At 52.2% G+C, this 11,150-nt stretch overlaps 1 protein-coding gene across 1 annotated transcript in view; it reads left to right on the top strand.

The window, feature by feature from the left end:
* Positions 1 to 11,150, top strand: part of LOC142297087 (DNA (cytosine-5)-methyltransferase 3A-like) — a 271,093-nt gene that overhangs the window by 251,233 nt on the left and 8,710 nt on the right.

The following is an 11,150-nucleotide window of genomic DNA, read 5'->3' on the forward strand; positions in this document are numbered from 1 at the left end:
CCCGTCTCCTCCATCCTCAGTATTCAGTAACCGCCCGTCTCCTCCATCCTCAGTATTCAGTGACCGCCCGTCTCCTCCATCCTCAGTATTCAGTGACTGCTCGTCTCCTCCGTCCTCAGTATTCAGTAACCGCCCGTCTCCTCCATCCTCAGTATTCAGTGACCACCCGTCTCCTCCGTCCTCAGTATTCAGTGACTGCCCGTCTCCTCTGTCCTCAGTATTCGGTGACCGCCCGTCTCCTCCATCCTCAGTATTCAGTGACCGCCCGTCTCCTCCGTCCTCAGTATTCAGTGACCGCCCGTCTCCTCCGTCCTCAGTATTCAGTGACTGCTCGTCTCCTCCATCCTCAGTATTCAGTAACCGCCCGTCTCCTCCATCCTCAGTATTCAGTGACCGCCCGTCTCCTCCGTCCTCAGTATTCAGTGACCGCCCGTCTCCTCCATCCTCAGTATTCAGTGACCAGCCGTCTCCTCCATCCTCAGTATTCAGTGACTGCTCGTCTCCTCCATCCTCAGTATTCAGTGACCACCCGTCTCCTCCGTCCTCAGTATTCAGTGACTGCTCGTCTCCTCCATCCTCAGTATTCAGGAACCGCCCGTCTCCTCCATCCTCAGTATTCAGTGACCACCTGTCTTCCCCATCCTCAGTATTCAGTGACCGCCTTTCTTCTCCATCCTCAGTATTCAGTGACCACCCGTCTCCTCCGTCCTCAGTATTCAGTGACCACCTGTCTTCCCCATCCTCAGTATTCAGTGACCTCCTTTCTTCTCCATCCTCAGTATTCAGTGACCGCCCGTCTCCTCCGTCCTCCGTATTCGGTGACTACCCGTCTCCTCCATCCTCAGTATCAAGTGATCACCCGTCTCCTCCGTCCTCAGTATTCAGTGACTGCCCGTCTCCTCCATCATCAGTATTTAGTGACCGCCCATCTCCTCAGTATTTAGTGACCATCCGTCTCCTCCATCCTCAGTATTCAGTGACCGCCCGTCTCCTCCGTCCTCCGTATTCGGTGACTGCCCGTCTCCTCTGTCGTCAGTATTCAGTGACCGCCCGTTTCCTCCGTATTCGGTGACTGCCCGTCTCCTCCATCCTCAGTATTCAGTGACCGCCCGTCTCCTCCGTCCTCCGTATTCGGTGACTGCCCGTCTCCTCCGTCCTCAGTATTCAGTGATCACCCGTCTCCTCCGTCCTCAGTATTCAGTGACCGCTTGTCCCAGTGTTCGCTGCCAGTTCTGAGCTGATGGCACTGCCGGACATTTATTGATATTGGAGGGACGTCCACAACGTGTGTCATCTGCTGCACAAGTTCCCCGGCCGACCACTGCGTCTATGATAATGAACGCAGAGAGGTCCAGGCAGACACTTACCCATATTGTGATCCCATCAGGAGGCGTCTGATCGGCTCCAAACGACTCCACTACTTCACCCCAGTAAGCAATGGAGAGAGCAGCCTGTAGTGGTCAGTCTGCATCCTCTCTGGTCGCTCGGGATAGCAGAGCCATTGTGCGGTCAGGTCCCCGCAGCAGACAGTCTTTTTGCCTTTTGACGTCCTCCAGAGCGTGGCTCATTTCATGGTTCCGGGAATCCAAGAAACATGGACTCCAGCCTCTTCATGATTATGCATGTAACCTGCTTTGGTCCATTGTGCTGGGCCTTTGCTTCGACTGCAGTAGGTGACTTCGTCCTCCCGGACTCAGGACATTCTCACTCCACGGTGGTCCTTTGCTGGGTCCCATCCATTTCCTTGACATTTTCCTCTCCTACGACTGGTATTCCCTGTTGGCTCCTTCAGCTCTCCTGGGTTCTTCAACGGGGTTAGGGCTCTTATTTAGTCGCAGTCTTCAGTTGCAGCCGAGCTGGTTCCCAGCAGGCCATGCCCGTCTCCCATCAGCCAATCTCGTTCATGCTGGCTTTATCCTCCTCCTTTAGTAGGCCTCACCAATTTTCCTTCCTCTTTCATTTTTCTGGTCGCAGCCATCTTCTATTGGCATCATTCTGAGTGTTACTCTTCGAGAAATCAGCCAGTGTTTCTTCTGCACCAGGCTGCCTTACTGTAAGGTTCAGCCTCTCCAGACTGCCGTCTCGCCCCATCAGGCAGCAGTTCAACCTCTTCTCTTGATCTTACCATACATCGCTGCCCTGATCCTAGCAGAGTCACCCTCTAAGACCTGGTGGGCTTTCACCAGTGGTTCCTCGGCAGCTCTATCTATCATTCCTGGCACCCGGCTATCTCTTCTGCCTATATTGTGGAAGCACACCAAGTGGTGCTCTCTTTCACTTTCCTCAGGTGGTTCATCCAAGCGAGATCCCTCACAGGTTGCAGCAGAGCAGACAGTACTTTGATCTCCTGCCTGGGTTCAGACTTCTGAGATGAAAGTAACACATGACCGATCTTGAGGGGACTCTGACCACCTCCCAGGGCTCATGCGTCTTCATACGTGAGTCAGCTAAGATAGTTGAGACCCTCAGCATTGTGTATCACACAAACCAGATGGTAATCTGGCCAGGTTTCTCTGTGGGTCAGTTTAACCAGCGAGGCCTCTCATGTAATCCATTCGGCACTCTGACCATTGTCCACAGAGAGTCAGACTCTTTGTGAGTCAGTTTGCACACACAGACCAATGGGTACTCTGGCCTCATCCTGGGTGAGTCAGTCCCCTCGGTTGGACGTATTTCACAGTGCAACCAGACTGGTTTCCTTAGACCGCTTGAGTGCCCCAGACCTATAGACATGGCTTCACCAAGCTGAGAGGTCTCTAAGGCTTCTATGCATTTCTATAACGTCCGGACAGAATCTTTTCAGCTTAGCCTATCCCTAAAGCGGTCCAGGTAGCCCTGTTCCAGCTTAATGGGCTGCAGGAGTGCTCCCTTTTGCTTGACGATCCCAATGTTTAACAGTCCGTTTTTGTTCAAGATATCTTGGACCATAGGTCAGATACACCTGGATTGACCATCTCAGAAGTCCCAGTGTTGGGTCACCTGACATCCTCTTGATCTACTTTCCAGTGGGCTAAATTTTTGAGTGTGTCCCCAGATACTTAGACCATGTTGGGTTCACCCTCCGTGAGTAGAATTGAGTGTCTGTTGAAGCCTCTTTCGAGGCAGCTAGCTCAGTGCTGTGGTTCACCCCTCATACTATCTTGGACTTTACTTTATCCTAGTCCCTTTTTTTTCCTGACCGTCCTGGATGACTGGGTTGGACAATACTAGCAGTGGTTCAATTTTCTCACCTTCTGTGGGAGTGTTGACCAGGTCCCTTTCATTCGAGGCTTTAGGCAGGTTGTTTTGACGATCAACTTTTAATTGTGTTATTGGAACACCAGGAAACCAACTGAGGATTTTATATCCTCAGTTGTCTCCAAAGTAGCCTACCTCCCCCACTTTTTCCTTCGGCAGATGTGGGGTTCATGGCCGTCAAGGTCTGTCCACCTTCCAAGGAAATTCTTCCCTGTTTTGGTCTCCAGCCTTTGATTGCCTTCTCATCTCAGAATTCTTCAGGTTGGATCCAGAACGCTTGTTCTTCATTGCAGATGTCCCTGGGCATCACCCAAGGCATTCAGATAATCCTTTCTCATGGTCTCCCCTTCCACCCAAATTTTCGGTAATTTAATATGCCAGCATGACTGTTTTGAAGGCTTCAGGTCTTCCTGGTTAGTTTTGTCTGACTAGGATCAGAGCACGAAGGCTTTATACATCCGTACATCCTTTTACAGAAGGCCCCTTCTTCATATGGACAAATCTAACAGCAGCGCTACTGTTTTCTCCTTTTTTTTAATCTTTGCATTCCGGTCTTGAGTCAAGGTTGGTTCCTAGGGACCAACTTTCCGCCTCGGCTAGGCGAACTCAAGGTCACCAACTTGTTCTCCTGGATCTTTGACCGCAGACTGTTCCTGGATGCTCATCACCACTTCCCTCTTCAAGAACCTCCGAGACATCTCTCCACACCGGCTTTCCGGCAAGCTGATTTTTTTTTTTTTTTCCCGCTCATTGATTTCGTCCATGAGACTCTAAAGGGTGGCTTTCGCCATTCTCTCCTTCACCGAGACAAACTGGTTTTGCGTCCTGAACCTTCTTCTCTCTCTGTGTTCACCTTTCATTTTTACAAGCAGCTCTTAGACAATCTGCTGGGGTCAGAGTGGTACAGCTCTACCTGACTCTCATATTTCGGTTTAGTCGTTTGGGTGCCTTGTTGGTTATCCTTGTGCGCCCTTGCAGACATCTGACTACCACCTCTAGCCTGCCATTGCTTACTGGTTTTTTTCTGCCATTGCAGAAGATCAGGGTAAACCAGGGCACCGTCAGATAGGCACTTCTCACTTCCCTCAAGCAGTAGAAGCCTCCTGGCGTCTGTTCTTCTACCCTGTAAGGCCACTGCTTAGTTTTCAGTCAACATCTTTGCAGATCTCTTACCTTTGCATTGACGGACACAAGTCTTGGCAGAAGGATACTGCAAGCATCGGTCTCTTGGGTGGAAATCTGAATGATTGCTTTTCCACCTTCTTCAATATTATTAGTTTTCCCACCCCAGTTACAGCTTTTTGACATCTCATGGTTTCCTGTGTCCCCCAATGAAGCGTGTGAGAAAAGAGGATTTTTGGTACTCACCGTAAAAATCTTTCTTGTTGCCTTCGTCGGGGAACATGGCTTGTTCCCTTGTTTGGCTAGGCTTTGCTTCGCTTCTCCAACTGCTTTCAGCACTATCTGTGTCGGCAGGCTAGGCGTAGCCTTTTGGGGAGGAGAGAACTTTTTTTAAGATATATTCTTAGTGTCAGCCTCCATTTGACAGCATATACCCATGGATTTCCTGTATCCCCCAATGAAGGCTACGAGAAACATTTTATGGTGAGTACCAAAAATGCTCCTTATATTCAATCACTTTGTATTTTGTTAATTGATATATTTTCAATACTTCTATTTTTGATAGCATTCTTCAGCTGTTTCTCCGCACCTGCCTACAGCTTTTGCACAGTAATTGTTTTTTACATATTATATATTTCTTCAGCGCTCTATTGGGAGACCCAGACGATTGGGGTATAGCTACTGCCTCCGGAGGCCACACAAAGCACTACACTAAAAAGTGCAAGGCCCCTCCCCTTCTGGCTATACCCCCCCGTGGTATCACGGGTTCTCCAGTTTTCAAGCTTTGTGCGAAGGAGGTCAGACATCCATGCATAGCTCCACAGATTTTAGTCAGCAGTAGCTGCTGACTATTTCGGATGGAAGAAAAGAGGGCCCATATAGGGCCCCCAGCATGCTCCCTTCTCACCCGTTGATGGTGTTGTAAGGTTGAGGTACCTATTGCTGGTACGGAGGCTGGAGCCCACATGCTGCTTTCCTTCCACATCCCCCTGGGGGGCTCTGAGGAAGTGGGATCCTGCCGGCCTCAAAGCTCTGACGCCGGGCTCCATCCACAGACCCATTTGAACCTGCTGGATACGGAGCTGGAGTACCGTTAAGGGACATGGCCCTGCACCATTACAGGTACTCTGTGTCCCCGTACACACAGGCACAGCACACTCCAGACTTGCTGGGTGTGCTAGTGCGCCGGGGACAGTAAAGGGTTACAGTCACTGCAGCTTTGCTGAGTGACTTTGTGTATTGGGAACTACCGCGCCGGACGCTCCGGGAGCGGCGGCGCGGCTGGGACTTGTAGTTCGCCGGGGACTGGGCGCCGACCGCGCTTTTACGGCGGCGGCGCTTATAAATCCAGTCCCCGGCTTCTGCGGCCTAGTGCCGCTTCGTTCCCGCCCCCTCCCTGTCACTCAGGGAAGGGGACAGGCGCTGAGCAATCAGCAGCGCCGAGGGCTGGAGCCTTATTTACATGCTCCAGCCCTCTCACTGCACACTGTCGGACGCCGGATTCCCGCTCTGACTTGGGGCACGCCCACGGCCCGCCCCTCCTCACACGAGCTGGGGAAGACGCCGGCAGCCATTACTGCAGTCCGAGCTCGGACTTTCGGCAACCAGGCAGGACGGTGGCGACCATACACCCGCTTATAGGCGGGCGGTAAGCGGCACACATAGTGCTGACCCCAATATATACTGCAGTGTGTACATGTGTATTTTAACTGCATAGGTCGCTATATGCCCGCTTGGAGAGCGACACATCAGCAGCAGGAAAGCAGGTGTGCTAAGGCACAGGCTTTCTAGGCTGCTTGTATTGCACGTACTGAAGTGTTCATTTGTGTTTATGCTTGTATGCTATACACTGCACTGTACAGTCGCTAGTCTTAGCTATATTCTCCTGGAATGGCTAGACTACAGCAGCAGAAAACCAAGGGTGCTGGGGCACAGGTTTTTTTCTATGCTGCTTGTATTGCATGGGCTGCAGTGTGCATTTGTACTTGTGCTTGTATGCTATACATTGCACTGTATGGTCACTCTTCTGGGCTATATTCCCCTAGATGGCTAGTCTACAGCAGCAGAAGAGCAGAGGTGCCAAGGCACAGGCTTCTATGCTGCTTGTATTGCTTGTGCTGCAGTGTTCATTTGTACTTGTGCTTGTATGCTATACATTGCACTGTATGGTCACTCTTCTGGGCTATATTCCCCTAGATGACTAGTCTACAGCAGCAGAAGAGCAGAGGTGCCAGGGCATAGGCTTCTATGCTGCTTGTATTACTTGTGCTGCAGTGTTCATTTGTACTTTATGCTTGTATGCTATACATTGCACTGTACGGTCACCATTCTTGGCTATATACTTCTAGATGGCTAGTCGGCAGCGGCAAAAAAGCAACACAGATTTTCAGTGCTGTTTTTACTACATGGGATGCTGTTCATGACACCGTCCCATTGTGTGCATGCTCCCCTGTAGCACTTCGTCTGCCGGGGTCTCTAGCACTTCGTCTGCCGGGGTCGCTACTAGTCGTGGCCAAAGAAACCACCTGTCATCCCTGTCCAAGGACAGGGACGGAGTTGCAGTTTCGACAGATATATTGTCATAAGATAGAGACTTGCAGTCCAGACAGGCCATGGGCAATCTTCCTGACCAACCTCATTTGGAACGGGGGGGTCCCAGGAGGACTCTCTGTATGATAAGGCTCCAGGACTTTGATCCTGACATCGCTATCAATCCGGATACACCGGATGGTAACGCCATACGGAATGATCCTATAGCGTCCATCAATGGAAGGTTGGTTCTTTCTCCCTCAGCTCCCCCAGTGGAGGAGTCAGCTTCACAGCAGGAGAAGTCCCTTTTCAGTATCTCAAACGGATATTGAGTATTTTTCTGGCCACGCTGACTTCAGAGAAGCAGTCCAGAAACACCACGCTTACCAGATAAGCGTCTTCTCCAAACGTTTTTAAGATACACGTTATCCCTTTTCCCCTGACGTGGTCAAGCGCTGGACCCAGGGTCCAAAGGTGGATTCTCCAATCTCCAGGCTTGCGTCTAGAGCCATAGTTGCACTGGAGATGGGGCTTCACTTAAAGATGCCATTCACAGACAGATGGACTCTGGTTGAAATCTGTCTAGGAGGCTATCGGCGTGTCGGTTGCTCCGGCATCCACAGCCGTATTGGCAACCTAACCTTTTCAGCTGTTCTTGCGCAGCTGGCCTTGAGCACATGTACATCTGTACCGCAGAGGCGTCCGTAACTCCGCAATGTCTGCACTGCGACTTACCCTATTAATGCTGTCCTAAAAGTACAGTCGAGGTTTCGGTCCTTCCCAAGCTCGGGCAGGTCCCAATTGTCCTCGTGCAAAAGGGCTACAAAACCTCAGACGGGCTCAGATTCCGGCCGGGCTCAATCACGCCCAAGGAAGGCAGCCGGAGGAACCGCTACCAAGGCGGTCTCCTCATGACTCTCAGCTCTCTCTCTCTCTCCGCATCCGCGGTTGATGGCAGACTCCCCCGCCTTTGGCGACATTTAGCTGCCACAGGTCACAGACCGGTGGGTGACGGACATTGTGCTCACGTGCACAGGACAGTGTTCTGTTCTCGTCCTCCGACTCCATTCTTCAGAACGGCCCCACCTCCCCACCGAGCAGATGCCCTGCTGCAGGCGGTGGACGCTCTAAGAGCAGAAGGAGTGGTGATCCCTGTCCCCCCTCAGGAACGAGGGCGAGGGTTTGTACTCCAATCTCTTTGTGGCTCCAAAAAAGGACGGCTCCTTCCGTCCTGTTCTGGACCTAAAACTGCTCAATAAGCATGCGAACGCCAGGCGGTTCCGGATGGAATCCCTCCGATCCGTCATTACCTCAATGTCTCGAGGAGACTTCCTTGCCTCAACAGACATCAAAGATGCCTATCTCCACGTGCCAATTGCTACGGAGCACCAACGTTTTCTACGTTTTGTGATAGGAGACGACTATCTTCAGTTCGTAGCTCTGCCATTCGGTCTGGCGACAGCCCCACGGGTGTTTACCAAGGTCATGGCAGCAGTGGTAGCAGTCTTGCACTCTCAGGGACACCCGGTGATCCCTTACTTGGACGATCTACTCGTCAAAGCACCCTCCCTCGAGGCATGACAACGCAGCCTGAATGTTACGCTGGAGACTCTCCAGACTTTCGGGTGGATCATCAATTTGGCAAGGTCAAATCGGTCACCGACTCAATCACTAACGTATCTCGGCATGGAGTTCACACTCTATCAGCGATAGTGAAGCTTCCGCTGAACAAGCAGCGTTCACTGCAAACAGAGGTGCAGTCTCTCCTTCAAGGCCAGTCGCACCCCTTAAGGCGCCTCATGCGCTTCCTAGGGAAGATGGTGGCAGCCATGGAGGCAGTTCCCTTTGCGCAGTTTCATCTGCGCCAACTGCAAGGGGACATTCTCCGCCAATGGGACGGGCAGTCAACCTCCCTGGACAGGAAAGTCTCCCTTTCCCAGACGGCCAAGGACTCTCTGCAATGGTGGCTTATTCCCACCTCATTGTCACAGTGAAGATCCTTCCTACCCCCATCCTGGGCAGTGGTCACGACAGATACGAGTCTGTCAGGGTGGGGAGCAGTTTGTCTCCGCCACAGGGCTCAGGGGACGTGGACTCAGCAGGAGTCCACCCTTCAGATCAATGTTCTGGAAATCGGGGCAGGGTATCTTACCCTACTAGCTTTCCAGCAGTGGCTAGAAAGAGAGCAGATCCGAATCCAGTCGGACAACTCCACAGCGGTGGCATACATCAACCACCAAGGAGGGACGCGCAGTCGGCAAGCCTTCCAGGAAGTCCGGCGAATCCTCATGTGGGTGGAGGACACAGCATCCACCATATCCGCAGTTCACATCCCGGGCGTAGAAAACTGGGAAGCAGACTTCCTCAGTCGCCAGGGTATGGACGCAGGGGAATGGTCCCTTCACCCGGACGTGTTTCAGGAAATCTGTCGCCGCTGGGGGGTGCCGGACGTCGACCTAATGGCGTCTCGGCACAACAACAAGGTCCCGGCATTTATGGCACGATCGCGCGATCACAGAGCTCTGGCGGCAGACGCCTTAGTGCAAGATTGGTCGCAGTTCCGGCTCACATATGTGTTTCCACCTCTGGCACTCTTGCCCAGAGTACTGCGCAAAAAATCAGATCCGATTGCAGCCGCGTCATACTCGTCGCCCCAGACTGGCCGAGGAGATCGTGGTACCCGGATCTGTGGCATCTCACGGTCGGCCGACCGTGGTCACTACCAGGCTGGCCAGACTTACTGTCCCAAGGGCCGTTTTTCCATCGGAATTCTGCGGCCCTGAACCTGACTGTGTGGCCATTGAGTCCTGGATCCTAGCGTCTTCAGGATTATCCCAAGGGGTCGTTGCCACCATGAAACAGGCTAGGAAGTCCACCTCTGCTAAGATCTACCACAGAACGTGGAAGATTTTCTTAACCTGGTGCTCGGCTCAGGGAGTGTCTCCCTGGCCATTTGCATTGCCTACTTTTCTTTCCTTCCTGCAATCGGGGTTAGAAAAGGGCTTGTCGCTCGGCTTCCTTAAGGAGGAAGTCTCGGCACTATCCGTGTTTTTTCAGAAGCGTCTAGCACGTCTTTCTAAGGTGCGCACGTTCCTACAGGGGGTCTGTCATATCGTACCCCCGTACAAGCGGCCGTTAGATCCATGGGATCTCAACAGGGTATTAGTTGCTCTCCAGAAGCCGCCTTTCGAGCCTCTGAAGGAAGTTTCCTTTCTCGCCTGTCACAGAAGGTGGTGTTTCTCGTTGCGATCACATCGCTTCGGCGAGTGTCTGAGCTGGCAGCTCTGTCATCCAAGGCTCCCTTCCTGGTGTTCCACCAGGACAAGGTAGTGCTGCGCCCCATTCCGGAGTTTCTCCCTAAGGTCGTATCCTCATTTCATCTTAATCAGGATATATCCTTGCCTTCCTTTTGTCCTCATCCGGTTCACCGGTATGAAAAGGACTTGCGTTTGTTAGATCTGGTGAGAGCACTCAGACTCTACATTTCCCGCACGGCGCCCATGCGCCGTTCCGATGCACTTTTTGTCCTTGTCGCTGGTCCGCGCAAGGGGTTGCAGGCTTCTAAAGCCACCCTGGCTCGATGGATCAAAGAACCAATTCTAGAGGCCTACCGTTCTGCGGGGCTTCCGGTTCCTTCAGGGCTAAAAGCCCACTCAACCAGAGCCGTGGGTGCGTCCTGGGCATTACGACACCAGGCTTCGGCTCAACAAGTGTACCAGGCAGCTACCTGGTCCAGTCTGCACACTTTCACCAAGCATTATCAGGTGCATACCTATGCTTCGGCGGATGCCAGCTTAGGTAGAAGAGTCCTGCAGGCGGCAGTGACACCCCCGTAGGGGAGGGCTGTTTTGCAGCCCTAACATGAGGTATTTCTTTACCCACCCAGGGACAGCTTTTGGACGTCCCAATCGTCTGGGTCTCCCAATAGAGCGCTGAAGAAGAAGGGAATTTTGTTACTTACCGTAAATTCCTTTTCTTCTAGCTCTTATTGGGAGACCCAGCACCCGCCCTGTTGTCCTTCGGGATGTTTTTGTTGTTTGCGGGTACACATGTTGTTCATGTTGAACGGTTTTTCAGTTCTCCGATGTTACTCGGAGTTAATTTGTTTAAACCAGTTATTGGCTTTCCTCCTTCTTGCTTTGGCACTAAAACTGGAGAACCCGTGATACCACGGGGGGGTATAGCCAGAAGGGGAGGGGCCTTGCACTTTTTAGTGTAGTGCTTTGTGTGGCCTCCGGAGGCAGTAGCTATACCCCAATCGT

Source organism: Anomaloglossus baeobatrachus, chromosome 3 (genome assembly GCF_048569485.1).
Source record: "Anomaloglossus baeobatrachus isolate aAnoBae1 chromosome 3, aAnoBae1.hap1, whole genome shotgun sequence".
Lineage (NCBI taxonomy): Eukaryota > Metazoa > Chordata > Amphibia > Anura > Aromobatidae > Anomaloglossus > Anomaloglossus baeobatrachus.